The following is a 24,091-nucleotide window of genomic DNA, read 5'->3' as shown; positions in this document are numbered from 1 at the left end:
AAACAACCGCATTTCATCTGCAGACAAGTGGAGTATTGGAAAGAGATCACATGACTCTAGTAGAGTATTTAAAGCACTTAATCAAGGAAGATCATACTGGTTTGGACAAATGGATATCATATAGCTGTTTTGTATTTATTACGACACCATATAGCAGTACGGGTTATATCCCGTTTGAACTAATGTTAAAACAGGAATATTGCAAAAGGAAACAGCCACAATAGGATATGATTACGACGGCTATGTATACTAGTTCAGGGCTAGGATGCAAGAAGCGCATCGAGTAGCGAGAGAAAAAATAAGAGAGGCCAAAGAAATCAGCAAGGTGCATTATGACAAAACAGAGCATCAGAGAGCTTTTCAGGTAGGCGACAGAGTACTATTGCATGACGAAACAATGCGACGTGGGAGATTAATAAAGTTAGATTCCCAGTTCATAGGCCCATATGAGATAGTGAAAGTGGAACTGCCCAATGTAATCATAAAGATGAAAAGGAGACAGGAATTGAAAGTGCATGCAAATAGCTTAAAACTATACTTCTAAAGAAGGTAGAACGGTAACATCAAGATTTCTATTACAGACCCATCAGGATGGAATCAACCCTAATGACGTGGATAGTAATTATCACCAATGGATGGTTGATTTGCAGTTGACACAGGCAAGGAAATACGGATGGACTTGTGAAGATTAATCAAATAAGAGCATCACCAGGGCTATATTACCATCACAAAGGCGACGTTGAAATTACAAGTACAACATGGAAATTGGTAACATATATAAATTTGAAGACATTAGTTGACAAATTTCATGCTGTAAAAAGAGTAGGATGGAAAATGATACAACAGTGCAAAGAGAGCCTGAAACGGTTAAACATTAGTCAAATAGAGTGTAATATGTTGATTAACGGGTTTACGCGCCTTATAGAGATATAGAAAGAAACCAAGTCCCTCATTAATCCATTGACAAGACCGGTGAGAAGGCAGAAGAGAGGAGTTTTAAATTTTGTAAGGGAATTATGCAAAATTTTATTTCGAACCTTAGACGAGGCAGATGCCGAATATTATAAAGCGTACATCGATAATACGGAGTAGAGATCTGAAGAATTGTTAAAATTAGCTAAAGAGCAAGTAGCAGTAGTCAGAGCCACATTGTAATGCTTGAACAAAACAGTAGATGCAATCGCGACCAATGAGCAATAACTCAAAAACGGAATGAATAAATTATGGCCTCAAGGAAATGGGTGCATTCATTACACCCAATGAACAACTCTTACAATTTCAAATGGTACGTAATGAAATAAGTAGCGAATATGAAGGATTAGTAAGTTCAATAATTTATGCACGGAAGGGAATTCTAGCACCTCAGATTGTTAATCCACTACAGATTGTCACATACCTAAGAGAAATCCAGAATGACTTAAGGGAAGTCAAATTCCAGATCCCCTTAATGTAAGCATATGGATACATATTATTAAAAATTATGGATCTCGATGTATTCGTAGCTGATGAAATATTGTGATATGTTATTAGTATACCACTGATTGAAAAGCAAGATTTTAACCTGTATAAAATGTTACCAGTACCCACTAAGTTAACTTCAGGTGCAGATCAATATGCGTGTGTACAACCAGAAAAGGAATACTTACCAATAGAGAGTTCTAAGAAACTATATGCTAAGTTGTCGCAGGATGAACTAAATTGTAAAGCTGTAAAAGCGCAATGAACGGTATGTAAGCAAACGTTGGATTAATTTCCATGTATAATCAAGGAGATTGTGAGGTAAAAATTACTACAAGACAATCATATACCTACTAATTGTGCCAAGAAAAAGATTTCATTACAAAGAAGTTTACAGACTAGTTTAAGTACTATTGAATGGTTATATGTAATAGTTATGGAGGAGGATATGACAGTTCTGTGTAGCCCATACCCGGCAAAAGATATTAAATTAATGGGCATAGGTATATTAACGTTTAAGAAAAATTGTTAAGTTTATGGATCACACGTGTACATTCAAGCAGACAAGGTAATACAAACTATACTAGAAGGAACGTAATCCCAAATGTGAATTTGAATCTAGACTGTTGTATAGAAATGGGAACTAAATTTAATGAATAAAAAATACATTCTGACTTACCATTAAAGCATATTACTCCCAATTTAGACGATTTAAGAGTAGCAGGCAGGAAATTATAAGATATTGATAAATTGATAGATAAATAACAACTGGAACTAGAGCTAGAAAAGAAATTGTACAATTATTCCATTGTCACTTACGTAAGCACACGTTTAATCATAGCTGTTACAACATTTGTATGCTGTGCAAAAAGTAACTGTTGCAAGGAGTTATACAAAAAGTTTTTTAATTATGCAAATTGCTGTCGATCGATTTGTATCAGGACGAAAGTCGTACAGACCACTGAAATAAATAAAATTCCTGTAAGATCAGCCGACCGAGAAGAAGATGTCATAATATATGAAAGAACTCCCAGAAATATAGATGACCGAGTAATAATTACCAATTCACAATAAGATGTTTTCTTTCAGGTGTAAAACAAGAACTATGTTAAAGGGAAATGTGAAACCCTTATGTAAAATTAAATGCAACATTGTGTAATATAACGATTTCAAGTGTACGAATGTTATGGTAAGTATATGACAAATTTTCTTGCTCATAGATAAATGTTAAAATGTATTAACGGCATTATGAATAGGGGCACATTAATGTAATTTTGGAAGGAGGTGACCAGTCTCAAGAAACAAAAAAAAAAAAAAAAAAAAATAATGATTTTATTAAGCAGTATGTCAGATAAATGAGCGGAGAACAACTGTCACTTCATGAATTTAGAAGCCTCCGAGGTTAAGCATTGATAAACCCTAGTGGAGGATATTTCAGAAGGGGAGACAGAGAAGGCTCATACGATTAAATCACGCACATTAAGACGTTAGTTGACCTCAGTTGGACGACAAGCGATGTTTTCCGTGTGTTATGTAAAGTAGGGACTTCCAGTAGCCTCTCAAATCACGGACAAAACACGTGAAGGATGTATTTGAGACTGTGCCAAGGGATACAAACCCTGACGTCAACGGAAACTTTCCAGTGTACGTAAGAGGCAACATCGAGCGGAAATCTCAAGGAGAAATCAAATCGAGGGTCAGCCGCGACTTGAACGTCATATAAGCAAGAGATAAAATGGGAAGAGTCAGTCTGATGGAGAAGTCTGATGGAGAAGTCTGATGGAGTAGTCTGATGGAGTAGTCTGATGGAGTAGTCTGATGGAGTAGTGTGATGGAGTAGTCTGATGGAGTAGTCTGACGGAGGAGTCCAAATGCAGTAGTAAGCTAATCCGCGGCGCAACCTGGGTATGCAGAAGTAATATTCGCAGCGAGAAGTCGGTTATCAGATCTAGAGACACACACAACAACTGCAAGATATGTAATCATTATTTATTCTGTGGAATAGTTCTTAACAGGGACGATCTGTCTTTGTCTCGAGGAACAGTTAGCATTTGTAGCTTCGTAGTTAACAAGAAGAATTTATGGAATAGTAATTGTCTCTTGTAAACTTAGGCGTGTGGCCTGCTGATAACAGTAATACAGACAGGTAATACAGGTAGAGGTTACGAATTGGCACCTCTTTTATAAGTTATGAAAGAGACTGAATATATTATTTAAATAAATACAGAATTCTTCAGAATTTCCTGCCTGCCATTAATCCTAAGAGATTATCACTGTAACCAGTAACCACTTAGTCTACCTCGGAGAGTTTTCTCCGTGTCATCTCCAACAATGAAGTTGGACACTCAAACAACCCTCAGATTGTCGTCAACGTTCACCGCGCACTACAAAACTGTGCTTGTACATGACAACATATTCTTTGTTAGGGTGGCAACGCGTACTTAAACAAACACCGTAGGACAAGACATCAAGACAACATGATTACGAGCTTAAATTACATTCCTCAGTGAAAATTTTTCAGCTAGTAACAGAAGCATAATAGTGCTCCATGGCAATAGCCCAAAGCTCATGAAGACGGTAGAGAAAAAAGTTCTTAACGTGAACATGTGCTTACGTGTCTTAAGTGAAGTGACAGTCCGACCTCCAGCATGTGACCAGATGATGGGTGACGCAGATGCCGGCAAAAAATTGGAGTAACTGTAAGTAATCACTTATTCACGTGAAAAATTAGATGTGAACTGTTTTATGATTTGCAAATATCGCATATCAAATTAAAACTGTATCATTCTAAATTCCATAGAAGATATGTTAAAGTAAAATTCGTAACGCGGCCGGAACAGTTGAGTCGCATAGCAGCAAGAAAAGGGCGTTATGTATTTGTAGAATGGATATTACTTAGGTTTCACTGCATTACATTTAGAATACGGACTGCCATATACCAACTTATACCAAAGGTACGCACCATTTTGTAACATACCCTTTATAAATGTTATTTCTAATTTCTATTTGTGTTGTAAAAATTTTTTTTGTAGAGCCGTCCTACATCTACATCTACATTCATACTCTGCAAGCCACCCAACGGTGTGTGGTAGAGGGCACTTTACGTGCCACTGTCATTACCTCCCTTTTCTGTTCCAGTCGCGTATGATTCGCGGGATGAACGACTGTCTGAAAGCCTCCGTGTGCGCTCGAATCTCTCTAATTTTACATTCGTGACCTCCATGGGAGGTATAAGTAGGGGGAAGCAGTATATTCGATACCTCATCCAGAAACGCACCCTCTCGAAACCTGGCGAGAATGCTACACCGCGATGCAGGGCGCCTCTCTTGCAGAGTCTGCCACTTGAGTTTGCTAAACATCTCCGTAACGCTACCACGGTTACCAAATAACCCTGTGACGAAACGCGCGGCTCTTCTTTGGATCTTCTCTATCTCCTCCGTCAACCTGATCCCACACTAATGAGCAATACGCAAGTATAGGTCGAACGAGTGTTTTGTAAGCCAACTCCCTTGTTGATGGACTACATTTTCCAAGGACTCTCCCAATGAATCTCCACCTGGTACCCGCATTACCAACAATTAATTTTATATGATCATTCCATTTCAAATCCAGCCGCACGCATACTACCAGATATTTAACAGAAGTAACTGCTACCACTGTTTGTTCCGCTATCATAAAATCATACAATAAAGGATCCTTCTTTCTATGTATTCGCAATACATTACATTTGTCTATGTTAGGGGTCAGTTGCCACTTCCTACACCAAGTGCCTATCCGCTGCGGATCTTCCTGCATTTCGCTACAATTTTCTAATGCTGCAACTTCTCTGTACACTACAGCATCATCCGCGAAAAGCCGCATGGATCTTCCGACACTATCTACTAGGTCATTTATATATATTGTGAAAAGCAATGGTCCCATAACACTCCCCTGTGGCACGCCAGAGGTTACTTTAACGTCTGTAGACGTCTCTCCATTGATAACAACATGGCGTGTTCTGTTTGCTAAAAACTCTTCAATCCAGCCACACAGCTGGTCTGATATTCCGTAGGCTCTTACTTTGTTTATCAGGCGAGGAAAATAGCATCTACCTGGGAGCCTGTATCTAATAATTTCTGTGTCTCATGAACAAATAAAGCGAGTTGGGTCTCACATGATCGCTGTTTCCGGAATCCAATTTGATTCCTACAGAGTAGATTCTGAGTTTCCAAAAACGACATGATACTTTAGCAAAAAACATGTTCTAAAATTTCACAACAGATCGACGTCAGAGATATAGGTCTATAGTTTTGCGCATCTGCTCGACGACCCTTTTTGAAGACTGGGACTACCTGTGCTCTTTCCAATGATTTGGAACCTTCCTTTCCTCTAGAGAGTTGCGGTACACGGCTGTTAGAAGGGGGGCAAGTTCTTTCGCGTTCTCTGTGTAGAATCGAATTGGTATCCCGTCAGGTCCAGTGGACTTTCCTCTGTTGAGTGATTCCAGTTGCTTTTCTATTCCTTGGACACTTATTTCGATGTAAGCCATTTTTTCGTTTGTGCGAGGATTTAGAGAAGGAACTGCAGTGCGGTCTTCCTCTGTGAAACAGCTTTGGAAAAAGGTGTTTAGTATTTCAGCTTTACGCGTGTCATCCTCTGTTTCAAAGCCATCATCATCCCGGAGTGTCTGGGTATGCTGTTTCGAGCCACTTACTGATTTTACGTAAAACCAGAACTTCCTAGGATTTTCTGTCAAGTCGGTACATAGAATTTTACTTTCGAATTCACTGAACGCTTCACGAATAGCCCTCCTTATGCTAACTTTGACATCGTTTCGGTTCTGTTTGTCTGAGAGGTTTTGGCTGCGTTTAAACTTGGAGTGAATCTCTCTTTGCTTCCGCAGTAGTTTCCTAACTTTGTTGTTGAACCACGGTGGGTTTTACCCGTCCCTCACAGCTTTACTCGGCACGTACTTGTCTAAAACGCATTTTACAATTGCCTTAAACTTTTTCCATAAGCACTCAACATTGTCAGTGGCGGAACATAAATTTTCGTTTTGATCTCTTAGGTAGTCTGAAATCTGCCTTCTATTCCTCTTGCTAAACAGATAAACCTCCCTCCCTTTTTTATATTCCTATTAACTTCCACATTCAGGGATGCTGCAACAGCCTTATGATCACTGATTCCCTGTTCTGCACTTACAGAGTCGAAAAGTTCGGGTCTGATTGTTATCAGTAGGTCCAAGATGTTATCTCCACGAGTCGGTTCTCTGTTTAATTGCTGGAAGTAATTTTCGGATAGTACACTCAGTATAATGTCACTCGATGCTCTGTCCCTATCACCCGTCCTAAACATCTGAGTATCCTAGTCTATATCTGGTAAATTGAAATCTCCACCAAAGACTATAATATGCTGAGAAAATTTATGTGAAATGTATTCCAAATTTTCTCGCAGCTGTTCTGCCACTAATGCTGCTGAGTCGGGAGGTCGGTAAAAGGAGCTAATTATTAACCTAGCTCGGTTGTTGAGTGTAACCTCCACCCATAATATTTCACAGGAACTATCCACTTCTACTTCACTACAGAATACTCTACTACAAACAGCGACAAACACGCCACCACCGGTTGCATGCAATCTATCCTTTCTAAACACCGTCTGTGCCTTTGTAAAAATTTCGGCTGAATTTATCTATGGCTTCAGCCAGCTTTCTGTACCTATAACGATTTCAGCTTCGGCGCTTTCTATCAGCGTTTAAAGTTCCGGTACTTTACCAATGCAGCTTCGACAGTTTACAATTACAATAACGATTGATGCAAGTTCCCCGCATGTCCAGACTTTGCCCCGCACCCTTTGAGGCTGTTGCCCTTTCTGTACTTGCCCGAGGCCATCTAACCTAAAAAACCGCCCAGTCCACGCCACACAGCCCCTGCTACCCGTGTAGCCGCTTGCTGCGTGTAGTCGACTCCTGACCTATCCAGCGGAACCCGAAACCCCACCACCCTATGGCGCAAGTCGTGGAATCTGCAGCCCACACGGTCGCAGAACCGTCTCAGCCTCTGATTCAGACCCTCCACTCGGCTCTGTACCAAAGGTCCGCAGTCAGTCCTGTCGACGATGCTGCAGATGATGAGCTCTGCTTTCATCCCGATAGCGAGACTGGCAGTCTTCACCAAATCAGATAGCCGCCGGAAGCCAGAGAGGATTTCCTCCGATCCATAGCGACACACATCATTGGTGCCGACATGAGCGACCACCTGCAGATGGGTGCACCCTGTACCCTTCATGGCAACCGGAAGGACCCTTTCCACATCTGGAATGACTCCCCCCGGTATGCACAAGGAGTGCACATTGGTTTTCTTCCCCTCTCTTGCTGCCATATCCCTAAGAGGCCCCATTACGCGCCTGACGTTGGAGCTCCCAACTATCAAGCAACTGCTTAAAATCAAGTGCGCAACTAGCCACATTTAGGGAACTATAGCAGGGCACCATTTTTCTGCCATCATGGATCTTTTGGCTGAATGAACTGTAGCATTCAGCTACTGCTCAAGTCCTCAGCCGTCCTATTGTTACCACAGTGTAAGGTGTGGTATAAGCCAATGCCTGTTGAGTAGTCTCCCAAGAGTCTGACCAGGTTCTAATAGTATTTTAAAATTAATACACTGCTTAGTAATGATAAGCACTAAAGAATTTTTCCTATAGCCGATCTGATGAATTTTTCCTTGTGTCCAAACTATAAGAAGAGACACTTTTTATACCAAGAGGTATAAGGTTTTATTGTATAATAATAACATACGACAGGAAAACTGAAACTGTCTTGGAATATGTTTTGTACAGGACGACTGCGAACAATTTAACCACGGTTCAAAACATTTTTAATTTGGGAAGGTGAAGTAATTACGGTACGCTAATAGCACTGCTGTAGGTGAAGCCTTTTATCCTTTTGTCTGTCATTAATTTCAAATGTGTGACTAATATAAAATAGCTTCTTGAATAGAATAGCTAACCCATTAACCCTTAATCAGCTTCCCTAAAGTTACCAACAAAAGAATAACAACTTTACCGAGAGGAATTTATGCGTACGAAAAAAAATTAGTCGCCGCATGTGAAAAACTGTGTAACACCAGGTACAGTCTTCATACAATCTAAATTCAGTGAGGAAGACACTTCAGGAGGTCCAGTTACAGCCTTACCATGTGATGGTATCGATTGATCACCAGACTGCTTAGAGTTACCACTTTGCTAGAATGATGATTGCTCAGCTTCACACGCTGTTCCAGATACAGCTGACGGTTGTGACATAAGGTGCAGCTACTCCTGATTGTTCAGTGTGGGCTGCAGTTACAGTATAATAGTGAAACGTGATAGAAATCCCAATTTGTGAATACGCTGTAGAGAGTTAGTTCCTGTTTCGGCCATGTGCAAATCTGGCGCTGTCTCCAATGCTCATACCGAACAAATTGTTTAACTGGCGGTTAATACTAAAACCAACATTACGCCTTTCTCACTTGTTTGGCATTTCCTGCCCACGTCCCATTCCTAATCCACCTTGCGGCTAAATCTGGAATTAATTGATTTTCATCGTAAATCGGTTCCTCATTAACGCATTAGCGCTTCCATCGAGTTTCGCTGCCGTACGATAGTTACATACCGCACTAGACCTCTGTGAGAAGTTCCACTGTATTTAAAACAATCCGATGAGTCTTCTACGGGATTAACATGGGTGGTGCAGTGGACCAGTCCATGAGTGAAAGGGTGCCTCACTTCGTCAAATCCACAACGTATGGATAGAACTTTGTGAATGCGGCCGCTGTCAACTTGCAAGACAAGGTTTTCCTGGGAAGACAGGATTTTCCACAGCGTGCTCATCATGAAGATGGTGTAGAAATAAGGGCAACGCTTGGTCACCGAGAACGTTATAGTAAACTTCCAGGTTTATGTTTACGGTGACTTGAAGGACTGACTACTTGCAAGGGTTTCTTAAAACGAAATCCCTTAAATATCGCAGGAAACTCCTCCTACTTGAACTAAACCCGCCACGCTTTGCGAGTTTAACGCGTCATTGTGCCATCGGCACCCTCCAAGCCTTGTATCACTGGCAAAGGGGCAAAATTGCTACTTAGAAGACAATACCACACAGTTTTAATCTGTCAGGAATTTTCATATCAGGGCACACTTCGCTGCAGAGTGGAAATTTCACTCTGGAATTGCACTGCTGTTTGTCCCACTGTAGATGTGCATATCCTTTTAGCGCTGTGAACACTGGCCTTTTGCGAAGCGCCCGACTGCAGATATCCGTGCGAAGTACACCACTTCACGTAGTTTGCTATGAAAAAGATCTCGATGAATCTACATTGTCGTACAGAAGCAATCCTTGTCGGTATTGAAGTGATTGTTACAAGTGTGGTGACACTTGTCAATGGTCTGTGTCTAGTCTTTCTACGACCATTGTTTACACGCTATTTTACATGGTGGTGAGTGCCATACTATTCCTTGACATTCGGCATTAATACACCGACACTACTCTCATATGAACTTTTTAGTCGCCTTCTGCGTCTGTCTCCCTTTTGTGCGTCGATTCGTCGGATTTCGCTGGTGTCATACAACCTGTTGGCGCACACAGGGTACATAACTTCAATGGCATGACTTTCATTAGCGGTGGATGGTCACATTATTGCTTGTTACCAGATTACTCCATCTAAAGTGCTCCAAAGCGGCCTCAGCGCTCTTTTAAATGGTAACTAATAACTTGTGAGGTGATACTATGTGGTCCAGTCTCATTACTGTGACCACAGCATGTGTTGAACGTCAACGTGCAATACCCACTCACAGACGGCACTTGGATGCTCTGGCAGAGGACGGTATACAAAGCATATCGGGGAGGGGGGAGGCAGAGATGCGGAAAACAGTGTAGTCGTCGTCATAATGCACAAACGGAGCAATTTATCTAACGCCCAAAAGGGCCATGATCATTAGCTTTCGGGCAAAGGGTGGAAGCGTTTCCGAAACGATGGAGTTCGAAAACAGTTCACGTGCCGCCATGGTTAAAGTATACCGCACTTGGAACAATGGTGAATAGACGTGCAATTGTTGATCAACCGACTCTCCGGATGAACCAAGGGCTACCAGCAGTTTCTTCTCAACGAACGTTCAGCGAATGTTGCTGCATTTGGACCTGTGCAGTGTGCGCCTGGTCCGTGCAACCATGCTGACTGCTGTTCATCGGCGTCTAACGCTGAATTTTGTACTTTAATACAGCAACTGGACGTTCAATGAATGGCGACATGTGGTCTTTTCCGATGGATCACGTTTCATGCTCCACTGGACAGATGGATGCTGGCGTGTATGATGTTAAACATTCTCTCTTCCCTTCTTTTGCGTACGCTATAGTCCCGCAGCGATCGCAGGGTCGTCGCGGTTAGAACGGATTTGGCAAGGTTGGTTTCAGTGACAGCCAGATGCCCTTTCTGCCACCACCCCGTACCCCCAGGGATGCAATCAGTGTGCCCCAGCTGTCTGCATCTAGTATAAATCATGAAATAGTGCGAACGTGTTTCAAATGTCTGCGACGCGTGTAACTGAGGCGGGACATGGGGACCAGCTCGGTATTCACGTAGTGGGATGTGGAAAACCGCCGGAAAACCACATTCCGGCTGGCCGGTACACCGGCCCTCGTCGTTAATCCGCCGGGCGGATTGGATCCGGAGCCGGCGGGTCTATCGGGGTCCAGGAAGCAGCGCGTTAGCGCTCATGGCTACGCTAGTGGGTTACGTGTACGACATGAGTGGCTGAAAACAAATACCTTGTAACAGGACAATACCGGAGGAGAGAGAGGTATGTTCTGGAAACTGTTTCATTTGCATTGCATTGCCTGGTTAATCTCGTCATTCTGGAAGATACAATGAATGAACACAGGTATGCATCTACTCTTTGCGGCCATGTCCACCCCTACATGCAATTAGCTTACCCTCAGCAAGATGGCATCTACCAGCACGACAACGCAATGTGTCACAAAGCTCTAAGTGTACGTGTGTGGTTCTAAGAGCACGACGATGTGTTTACTGTACTCCTATAACCACCCAATTGTACGGATTCCAACCCAAACCTGAACCTTCGTAGCTACATTGATCGGTCTATACGCACCATGCATCCTTAACTGCCAACTCAGCGAAGCTGACCACGTTCGCTGAAGCCGACATGGCTTCACATACGTGTCGGGACCTTCCATAACCTCAGTCACTCTCTTCCTGCACGACTCGTCGTACAGAAAGTGGTTATTCTGGCTTCCCAAGAGTGGCCACATTAACGTGAGTGTATTGAAACGGCTGATCGTTTTGTAGTTTTAATTAATGTGGGTCTTCTTCTTCTTCTTCTTCTTCTTCTTCTTTCACCTGGCATTAGCCCACGTCTCCACTGCACCAGTAGGGTATTATGGATTTTCCATTGTTACCGGTAAATGTTAGCTGGATGGAGTTCCTTCCTGTCGCAGACCATTACTCCCATATTTCCTCTTTTTTGGAGCTCAGTGTTCGTACTACCACTATCGTCTCATGAAGGCTTATGCAAATTAAATTTATCTTACAATTATTATCTCTAGGTCCCGGATTTTAATTACCTAGAAAACACTGAAATATGCAAGCATTTGTGACGTAAAACTTACATAAATATGACATTAAAGATTAAAAATATGACTTAACAGGAGTTTATTTAAAGCATTCTTGTATGTTTATTTAATTTTTTATTCACCATAAAGTAACACAAAGTTGACTTCTCAAAATATTGTAAGTAAAGTTGTTTCTTTCTCTAGGGTTTGTTGCTAATTTGCACCTATTTCTTGAATGTCTGAATGTATTATTTTCAAAACACAAAGTACAGTGTAAAGGTCATTTATCGAAACAGTAAATGTTTTTATTTCTATATAGTATTTAAAGCGTTTCACATTATTTAACATCGCATGTCAATCTTCAGTATCTGCAAAGTTGCACTGGATCACAACGTGCATTTTCAGGTTTTATTGTCAAAGATCTACGGTTGTCGCTGAGGATACTCTTTTTTGGTTTCACCGCCAGACACCACACTTGCTAGGTGGTAGCCTTTAAATCTGTTAGTATACGTCGGACCCGCGTGTTGCCACTATCAATGATTGCAGACCGAGCGCCGCCACACGGCAGGTCTAAAAAGACTTCCTAGCACTTGCCCCAGCTGTACAGCCGACTTTGCTAGCGATCGTTCACTGACAAATTACGTTCTCATTTGCCGAGACGATAGTTAGCATAGCCTTCAGCTACGTTATTTGCTATGACCTAGCAAGGCGCCATGATCAGTTTCCATTGATGTTGTAAATCATGTACCGTCAAGAGCGACGTTCGTCATTAATGGATTAAAGTTAAGTATTCCACCAGCTACGTCCGTTTTTCTCAATTCAAATTCCCTTGTCATGTTCCAGACCTCACGCCAGCCTGCGTGAGCTAAAACGCGTGCATTTCGGCCTCCTTTACTAACCCTGGTTGGCTCTCCTGCCAACCGTAACAGTTTTGTACCTGGGAAAGCTCTTCTCCACTTCACAAGATGTCACTGGAGCGTATCTGAAGGCATCCAGGTCACATGGCCAATCTTAGCTGAGTGCAAACAACTTCCAGTCGCTTGATGGCTATTGATATCAATGAAAAATTGGCGTTCATGTATGCCACGTTTCGAGACAATGTGTCTGTAAAAACTTCTTTCACAATTGTGATAGCGCTTGATTCATCGCTATCAAGCTTACAGAAGATTGTCTTTATTTGGCTGTAGTCGTTGCAGTAATACTCAGCAGTATTAGGCCTGGAACGCCAGTGTGTAAGAACAGGTTTAGGTGGGAGGGGCGTTGAAGTTGCTTGTTCCTTGAATTTCTGCGCCCGTATCTGAGCCTTCACATAGATTTTCTTGCCACAGGAAATTAATTTGTCCACGTCAGGGTAATTTGATTGCACCTCTTTGGAAATTCTGTGCAAAGCATGTGCAAGGCATGTGGGGTACGCCATGCTGCGGTAGAGATTCTGAAGCCCTTTCGCTCTTTAGCCTTATATGGAGCACCATCTGTTACAAGCAGCAAAACGTTGTCTCTTTTCACACCATGCGGACCCAGTAGCTTCAGAGAGTTGTTAAACAAAATAGCAATCGTCGAATTGTATACTCTGTCGAGAGCTTCAGACGTTATTAGGAATATATCTCTAGAGCTATCAACCTTTAGAACACCAACAATAACATTTGCATTATATCGCCCACTAATATCCTTAGTTTTATCTATCGACAGCCAGATCTTTTGATCAGCAATAGTGAATCGCATTTTCTTGAGCACATCATTGTAGCATACGGATAAATAGTTCTTTCTCAGTGTAGATTCATCTGGACCTGGATGTGTTGTGTACTTCTCCAAGAACCGTCTTAAACATGGATTCTTCAACTTTTCCAACTGGATGTTGCAGGACACCACCATCTCACACAAATCTTTGCAGCATGATTGCACGGTTGACGATTGACCTGTCAGTTCAAATAACAGCGTTTGACTGCTGTTATTTTCAGCACTTCGTTTCACACAGCTGCTGTGTTTAGCGGTATTAGTGTTGTTGCACATTAAAGTGCTTTTCTGCACTAACTTTAACTTCACACTGTTTACAAAATAATATTTTCCAATCAGTACTAAAGTACTTCTCTCCAAATTCTCGAACATATCGTAGCAAATTCCCGCTGTTTGAGTACTTCCGTTTAGGCATTTTGATCAAGGCAAAGGCTGTATTCAAACTGGTTACTGGGAACACCTGTGCGACTGCGATGATTATTACGGCAGAAGCCGCCTTTGTTGGCTCTGAGAGTGTATTGTCGACTCTGCGCAACAGTGTTTTATTTTCGCAAAACGACTGTTGTGGTACACCGATTGTCTGCAACAGTCCTGATAAATAAAGCTGTGTACTAATTTATCTGTTTATCTTTCATAACAGCACGTTAAATATAGTCTCGTGAGCAACATATTCATTTTCTAATTCGTGTGTCCCGTAAGATACGAGAAAAATGTTATATCCATTTTTGGCAAATGTTGTAGGAAATATGGCCTATTACATTAAACGTAAGCCGGAATATGATCTTTTATTAAAATTTGTTGAAATATGACGTTACATACACAATCAAAATGCATTTTTCGACACTAAAATGCCTAGATTTGTGTATAAATCGTTCTAAAACTCACCCTATAGTCCAGAAAAAATATGACTAGTCATTAAAATCCGGGCCCTAGTTATCACTGTGTCCAGCAGTAGTGACTTCATTCGTTCCGAAAATGCAGCCTTTGTTGGTGGTGCAGTTGGAGCTTCACGCAGCGGACAAGATCGCGGAGTTCTGTAAGTTGTAGAATACGAGGGTCTACAGCTGCGGATTGTTTGTCCCAGCTCAGCGAAACGCAAAATGTCGGACCTTGTTCAGGACTGCGGACTGCTCCACGTGACTGACATATTCATGCGATATCAATCTGTTAAATTAAGTACCTGAAATTTACAACGTTAACTAGTTATTTGACATTGATTAAAATAATGATAACATGCACACATAGTCACGATCTCACAACTATTAACAATCAGTAATACACAGTCAAGGTAATACACAGTTGTTATAAATTGTTTTTCACGCTCTATCAGAAACAAATAATTTCCCTAATAAGCACTCACTCAACACGCAAACACACCACTGTCGGCAAGGCGAATCTCTAACGACCAACTCGCTGCGCAGTCACTTCCTGGACCATTGTTAATGACGATGCCATAAGATCCGAAGTAATTCATGCTGTACATATGTTTTCTTATTTTAGAAATATTATCCTCGGATTATTTTAATAAGTGCCTCTTGGTAAATTCCTCCTGGTGAGTTTAATGACGAGAGATTTTCTAACGTTTTGTAAATTGTTATTTGACAACTTGCATAATTAATAAATAGTATTCAAGTTATTGTTTTTTTGCTAGGAAACAGTGCCGCTGTAGCCACTGAGGGCGTATCACGCTCCACTGGTTCTACGTCATCTAAAAGCAGATGCTCACTGAACTGTAATACCGTGCAAATACCTGCACTTGCAAACTTTTCTTGGTCGCAAATACCGGTCAAAACTTCTGTGAGACGTAAGCTGCCTACCTGCTTAAAGACGTAAGATGCTTTGGATGACAGCAACGCAATCGTGACTGGAGGTGTCGGAAATCTTAGTCTATAAAGGGACAATAATGTAACCATATGAACTACAATTTTAGACTTACACTCGTATTTGGCCGTCAGCAATATAGATCCAGTTATATCGCTGAGTGCTATTGAATTATTAACGCTGTGTGACAATGCACTGAAAAAAAGCTACAGTATAATTGTTGTATACGATGTCTCTGCCTTTAAAAAGGAAATGGTATGAGAAACGAATCATATGTAATTACGCCTTATCCACACTTCGCAAACCACTGACACATCCATCCCATTATTTCACATATTTATGTCCCTTCCTGTTCCATTATTTTAAGTTTCGCATGAAGAGTGCATGATTAATCCTCCTACTACAAGGATTCTTTTATATCACTGAAAACCAGTGGTGTCTTAAAGACGCCAAGTAATTTACACGGAACATATTGGTAGTATTTTAATGAACTTTCATGAAACATAAAGATATTCGACGTACAATCATCGTTCCGTTTCTTTCAAATATAGGAAGATATATTTATTTATAATGTGTTGATGGGGTCATAGGCATGGAAATAAGGACATAATAATATGTTCATAACATAAATACGTGGTTTCTGTTATTTCGGAAATTCCAGGAGGAATATAAAATAAGCGAACATGGAGGAAAATGTATTCAAGTACAGACTTTAATTGCATTAAATATCCTACAAAAACGTCGTGTTCATTTTTCTGTACAGAAAATCTAGAGCATAACATTTTACAGCACTGCGGGTTGCATAGAACACATCAGTAGGAACAGCTGACTCATTCTATATATTAGCGATATGAATCATTATTATAAAACCATATTATAAAACAATGGATTCAAGATTCTCACACATTCTTCAGGTGATATTGTTTCCTGACAAACTGGAAACAGGCTATCAAAATCTGCCAGTTGCTTTACCAGCGACTTGAGCTTATGCCCAGGTACTTATATAAGTTGACGAATTCCAGTAATGACTCACTGAAATTCTAGTTAGAAGATGTTACAATTTACTTACCGATTGAGCTAGCCGAGCACAACTCACAGCCTGCTCTCACAACCATACGTCTGACGACACCTCTGTACCATTTCTCCCGTTTCAGAAGTTCTCTGACATACCTTTGCAAGACTGACCTTTCTAGAAGAAAGTACGTTGCAGAGAAATAGGCCAGCCACACTTGAAGGGATTGTTTCCAGAAAGAATCTCTCACTCAGTTGAGTTTCAAGTACATTCAATGTGATTACTTTATTCAAACGAGTCATTTATTTCAAATATTTCTAGAGCAACGAGATATTTTTAAAATCGTTGATTCTATCCAAAATTTTAATCCTAAGAGTACCATAATGGGTACTTAAAAAAGTATACTTGCAAGCTGAGTGCACTTAACGTGGGTTAGAGTCGATTGAACACTGTTTAATTGATGGGCAAGTTAACGAGACATCATCGTGAAACTTCACAAAAGTACAAATTTCAAATGTCGAAATAGTTTCAGATTGTGATACTAAGATCTGGAAGATCAGCTTTTAATACAATGAGGAGCAGTGTGCTATCGTCCAAAGGTCATAGTGCCGTAACAAAGTCAGCACCTCGAATGGATATGACAGAAGTTCACGATGTCTTGCTGCATTCCTCAACGACGAATGAGAGGCGCTGGTGCTGTGCAGCGCCATCGCAGGGAGGCCAAGATGCAGACAAGTAAAGGAAGGCTCTACCCGTGTTGGTGACCTTCGATCAAGCGAACAACATCGACTAGTTAGGATACATGTTACTCAGGTCTAATACGGAACTGCCATTCCATACGTTGTGTACTTTGTTCTTCAAGCAAAACGTTTAGTAAATGTTTGCTTCATGTGATGCTATAATATTCAAAGACAGTTGTAAATATCTGGCACAGTCCTGTGGCAATGGATCGTGTAAGGTTAACAAGATCTTTTTATCATTCTTTAATAAACGTTACTAACATTTCATATGTTATAGCTCCATTCCAACACGTCCCAGAACAATCAAAGAACCCAAAGTCAAACAGGACAATTGTAGTGTAAAGTGACACCATATAGCAACCACAAAAATTAATTAGTCATTAAGCACAATATAAAATTAATTTTATTGTTGTGTTACTACTGTATGTAAACAACGTCAAGCATAGGTCTCAACGTTTGCGCATCACACTGTAGCCTAAATTCATGGAAGCAGTGTTAACCAACTGTACTTACCACTATTTATTTGCTTAAGTAATTTTTCGCCTTTACCTGACTTGTAACAACTTGTGAATGCCACTTGCATTCAGAAACATATTCAGGATCCTTATCTGAGTTGTAGGTATCCACATTATCCATGGTTTTGAACTAACTGAACCTGACGAACATTATGCTATAACGACACTGCACGCGTTACTACTACAGGCAGCCATACATTTGCCTCTTACCATTGTTTACATGCACAAAACCTGAGAAAGTTGACAGCAGTGAAAATATGACATTAGAGATACAGCTGCCATTTCTGAGTTTATCGCAGAGCTTTAAGCTAACACGAATAAAGCGCATGATGTATCATCTTTACACGCTCTGTTTCCCATCGATTGCCGCTTACCACTGTTTACAGCCACCGTCTTCCATTGTGACTCGACATATGCTGAGCATGTACTGCATGAGGGTCACAGCTTCCCGCCACAGACCCATGTCCTCCGCTCAGCAAACGAAGGCCAAAAACGTAATCTGTTGGGAGCCCTGGAAAGCAACAAACCTCTGGCCACAACATAAATTGCGTTAAATACTTTCTCTCGTCTGAACTTCACTTAATCCCCACCGTTTTCCTATGTCTTCCTCACTGCCTGTTTCCTTCTTTTACTCTACTTCATTGTGATTGTCTATGTATTCCATATACACTGAAGCCTCAAAGAAATTGGTATGGGCATGTGTATTCAAATACAGATATGTGTAAACAGGCAGAATATGGCTCTGCGGTCGGCAACGCCTGTATAAGACAAGTGTCTAGCGCAGTTGTTAGATTGGGTACTGCTGCTACAATGGTAGGTTATTAAGATATAAGTGAGTTTGAACGTGGTTTTATAGTCGGCGCACGAGCATTGAGACACAGCATCTCCGAGGTAACGATGAAATGGTGATTTGCTGAACGACAATTTCACGAGTGTACCGTGAATATCAGGAGTCCAGTAAAACAATAAATCTCCGACATCGCTGAGTTTGGAAAATGATCCTGCAAGAACGGAACCAACGACGACTGAAGAGAATCGTTTAACGTGACAGAAGTGAAAATTTTCTGCAAATTGCTGCAGATTTCAATGCTGGGCCATCAACATTAATCGACTTCATGACACGTCATGTTTTCGGCACCTCTATGTTCTAGCGAGGGTTCTACACGATATTAGACAGGTGTACCAGTGTACTATATTGTTTTACAAAGTGTGCTTCTTCCTTACGTTAGGAGGTATCGTTTACACCAGTGATACATATAAGTCCTACTCTATTACTGTAGCACGTTCCATTCTTCAATTCTACTGCCTCATATTTTTTTTTTATTTAACATTTTAATTTAATCTTTTTTCTAGACATAGCGTTCTTTCTGGTGTGTTTCCTTAATAGTTATTTGTGTTTTACGTTCAATATTTTTATTTTCATGACCACTGCATTGTAAGTGAAAACAAGGCCCCAGGAGTCGACATCATTCCGTTAGAGCCTCTCATAGCCTTGGGAGAGACAACCATGACAAATTTTTCCACCTGGTGGCATAATGTATGGGTCTGGTAAGATTACCGGAAACTTCAAGAAGAATATAGTAATTCCAATTACAAAGAAATCAGGTGCTGACAGATGTCAAAATTACCGAACTATCAATTTAATAAGTCACGGTTGTAAAATACTAATACGAATCCTTTACAGAAAAATGGAAAAAAATCTGGTAGAATTCGAGGAAGATCAGTTTGGGTTTCGGAGAAATGTAGGAAAGCGCGAGGCTATACTGACCCTACGACTTCTCATGGAAGATAGGTTAAAGAAAGGCAACCTACGATTATAGTATTTGTAGACTGGGAGAAAGCTTTTGACAATGTTGGCTGGAATATTCTATTGCAAGGTCTGGAGATGGCAGGAGGAGAGCTCAAGGAGCAAAAATCTGTTTACAGCTTGTTCAGAAACCAGATGGCAGTTGTAAGAGTCGAGGGGCACGAAAGGGAAGCTGTGCTTGAGAAGGGAGTTAGATGGGGTTATAGCCAATCCCCGACATTATTCAAACTATTTAAAGAAAACAAAAGAAAAATTTGGAGTAGGAATTAAAATCCAGTACAGGGAGAAGAAAAAACAACTTTGAGGTTTGCCGATAACATTGTAATTCTGTCGTAGAGAGAAAGAACTTGCAACAGCAGTTGAATGGAATGGACATTATATTGAAAGGAGGATATAAGGTGAACAGCAAGAGAAGCAAAATGAGAGTAATGGACAGAAGTCGAATTGAAGGAGGTTATGCTGAGGGAATTAGATTAGGAAATGAGACACTTAAAGTAGTAAATGAGTTTTTCTGTTTGGGAGAAAAAATAACTGATAATGTTTGAAGTAGGGATCGTATAAAATGTAGACTGGCAATAGCAAGCAACGAGTTTCTGAAGAAGAGAAATCTGTTAACATTGAATTTACATTTAAGTGTGAGGAAGTCCTTTCTGAAACTATTTGTATGCAGTGTGGACACGCATGGAAGTGAAACATGGACGATAAACTTTTTAGATAAGTAGAGAATAGAAGCTTATGAAATATGGTGCTAGAGAAGAATGCTAAAGATTAGATGGGTAAGTCAGTAACTAGTGACGAGGTAGAATTGGGGAAAAGCGGAATTTGTGGTACAGCCTGTGTAGCAGAAGTGATTTGTAGGTAGGACACATTCTGAGCCATCAAGGGTTCACCAATGTAGTACAGCAGGGAAACGTGGGGGAGGGAGTGGGTTGGAGGGGTAAAATGCGTAGAGGGATACCAAGAGATGACTACAGTAAACTGGTTTAGGCGGATGTAGGTTGCAGTAGTTACTCGGAGATGAAGAGGCTTCACAGGGTAGAGTTGCATGGAGAGCTGCATCAAACCAGTCTTTTGAATGAAGACCACAACAACATTTACAACAACAACAGCTACCAAAACCATTGCATTGTTGAACATGACATTTACTCTGTGTTTGTACCTCACTGCCTGTGCGTAAAATCTTTTTCCTTGTTATTCACGAATTTGGTACCTTCTTTGACGGCGATAATTAAAGTCGGACGCTGGCCCTGTAAGCTGAAAATAGGCTAACAAAATACACCATACTGTGTTCGTCATCTGTTGTTAGGAATACTCAGTTAACATCATATATCAGTTGTTAAATTAGTTTATCATTTGTTTCTTCTTATTACTACTCTGCTTGTTTTCCTGCTTCTTCAGTTTTCCCCTCTTACAAGCTATCAATAAAGTTTCTTTCTTCTAATTTGGTGTTCTCATAGCATTTCAAGCTTTAGCTTGAATTATGTAAAGGGTGTGTGAAATGCCTACCCAGTGAAACGACCCTCGATCTAAACTTCGAGTTGTGAAACGCCTTCCTCTAAAATAATTGGACAACGGACCACTCCGCATGTGGAATGACGCAACGTAAGTAAAATATTTAGTTAATTAATCTACAAATCTTCAAATGTGAACTAATCCCTGTTGAAACAAGTGATTCCAGCTTTGGTACCTTCAAATCTTGTCTCCCTCTCTCACTCTCTTCTGTCTCAGCTTACGATGTCGGCGCAGCTTTTGATAGATGGCGCGATAATTTTAATGTATACATGTTTTGTGAGAATATATCAGTGAAGGTATCATATGTTCTTATTTAAAATAATCCATTGTAACTGCAGATCCGGAATAAAGTCAAGTGCCAGCACGCTGGACAGAAACATTAAAGCAGAGTGGGCTGTGAAGAAGACGTGAGCCAATAGTACGCGGAGCGACCACTCTCAAGGACGACAAAGAGACAGAAGCGGCCTCTAGGAGAAGAGAACATAAGCGCCGCGCCAACTGGCCGCAGCGTAGTTGCGGACACCCAGTTGACGACTAGCCGTTCTGCGAGCTCTACAGCAGCGACATGGGAACTGCATTCTTTCGCTTGTATTAGATATGGTGTGTACTGACGAGACTTCTTATTTTGTCAGTCACCCATTGCTTGCGACACATTATCGTAAATTCTCAAAGCTAAGTATTGTCATTTATATTAGCACTCCGTCTTCAGGCCGCAAGCGGCCCATCGGGACCATCCGACCGCCGTGTCATCCTCAGCTGAGGATGCGGATAGGAGGGGCATGTGGTCAATACACCGCTCTTCCGGTCGTTACGATGGTTTTCTGTGACCGGAGCCGCTGCTATTCGGTCGAGTAGCTCCTCAATTGGCATCACGAGGCTGAGTGCACCCCGAAAAACGGCAACAATGCATCGCAGCCCGGATGGTCAGCCATCCAATTACCGACCACACCCGACAGCGCTTAACTTCGGTGATCTGACGGGAACCGGTGTATCCACTGCGGCAAGCTCGCTGCCCATGTCATTTATATTACTGTAATAAAATTTCGTTAATACGATTTGCCTCAATTATTATCAAGTGATCCGAGAAAGCAGGTTTCCTAGACGACCCATATTCGACGATTAGGCAGGACACGACAACTACCTTGTCCTGACAAGAATTTACCTGTTTCAGTGTTAATTTGAGACCTAGCAACGTGGAAGTCTTGATGAGGTGACGCAACTGATCGGCCACCAATGTGGTAGACTATATGCAAATTTGCTTGATGACTCATAGAACGTGCCTCCAATACAATCTCATGTACTTATCTGTATGCATTGGCAATCCAAACCTTCATTTCCGATATACGGTCTAGCATCACCCTGTTATCGACTGACAGTGAAATCCAGCCACACCGACTTTTTCACACAGTTCTTCTTCTCATTATCTTTATCAGAACTAATGTTGCTTATAATATCGCTACCCTTTTCAATTCCATTCCTTTTTTTTAATGATTAACTCTGATCCGCAACAGAAGTATTACACAATCATTGTCCAGTTGGTTGCTTTGAATATCCTACGGGTCGTTCTGATTTATATCGACCGTCGCTTCTTGCCTCGATAACAATTTTCCTAGTTCTTGCTCATGATATGTTTCGCAACTGATTAATTGTTGCTAAGGCATATTTCACAAATTTAAACACGTTTTCGACTCCCGCATCCTTTTCTACACTACATTCACACGATAAAATAAACGCCTCGCAAACGAGCAAAGGCAGTGATAACATTTAACAGGAAATACTGTCTAATGTTCTGCCAAATTATATTTATTTCCTCACGAAACACCTTTCGGCTTCTTATGTCACCTTCAGGTGACAAATAAATGTCGAAAACACAGAAAAAATGACGTGCGACTAACACCGATGTTATTTACCCACAAGATAACAAAACTGACGTGTGGAATGTTTACACAATAGAGTATTACATTTCCTGTCTTGATGAAATAGCTATATTTACTAAAGGGAAACAACGGTTCTTCAGCTATATCGTAATTTACTTCTATACTCTGCGAACCACTGTGAAGTACGTAGGAGCAGGTCGTCCCACAGTACTAGCTAAAAGGGTCTTTTGGCGTTCCATTCTGATGTGGAACGATTGAAAATTATTGTTAAATAACTTTATGCGTGCTGTAATGAATGTAATCTTGCAGTTACGAGACACGTGGGAGAGCTATGTAGGAGATAGTAATACATCCCTAGACTCATAATTTCAATCACGTTCTTCAAACACTGACAGTAGACATTCTCAGAATGATTTCCATCTGTCTCCAATAGTCTGCCAGTTAAGGTCTTTCAAAATTTCAGTGACACTCTCCTGCGGGTCATACAGTTCTGTGACCATTCATGCTGCCCTATATGTTCAATTCCCATGCTAGTAGTATTTGGTATGGGGTCCCATACACTTGAGCAGTATTCTAGACTGGGCCTTACGAGTGATTTGTAGGTAGTCTCCTTTGTAGACTAGCTGCACTTCGCTGATATTCTACCAATAAACCGAAGTCAGCTACCTTGTTTACCTAGACTTGAGCCCATGTGATCGATCCATGTCCTGACCCTACTACATATCACACTTAACTATTTTAATTCCAACTGCGGCTCGCTAATATGATATTCATAGAATACTATGTTTCTTAGTGTTGTGAAGTGCACAATTTCAGATTTTTGAACATTTAAATCAAGTTCCCAATCACTGCATCAATTTGAAATCTTATCAGGGTCTGGCTGAAAATAGTTGTATAAACCGGCAGCATCTACGAAATGTCGGAGGTAACTATTAATACTAGATGCAAAACCATTAATATACAACATGAAGAACAAGGGACCCTATTCACTTTCTTGGGGTCCACACGAATTTATTTCTGCATCTGTCGATGACTC

This window comes from Schistocerca gregaria, chromosome 5, assembly GCF_023897955.1.
Source record: "Schistocerca gregaria isolate iqSchGreg1 chromosome 5, iqSchGreg1.2, whole genome shotgun sequence".
Lineage (NCBI taxonomy): Eukaryota > Metazoa > Arthropoda > Insecta > Orthoptera > Acrididae > Schistocerca > Schistocerca gregaria.
Note: the sequence above shows the minus strand (reverse complement) of the source record.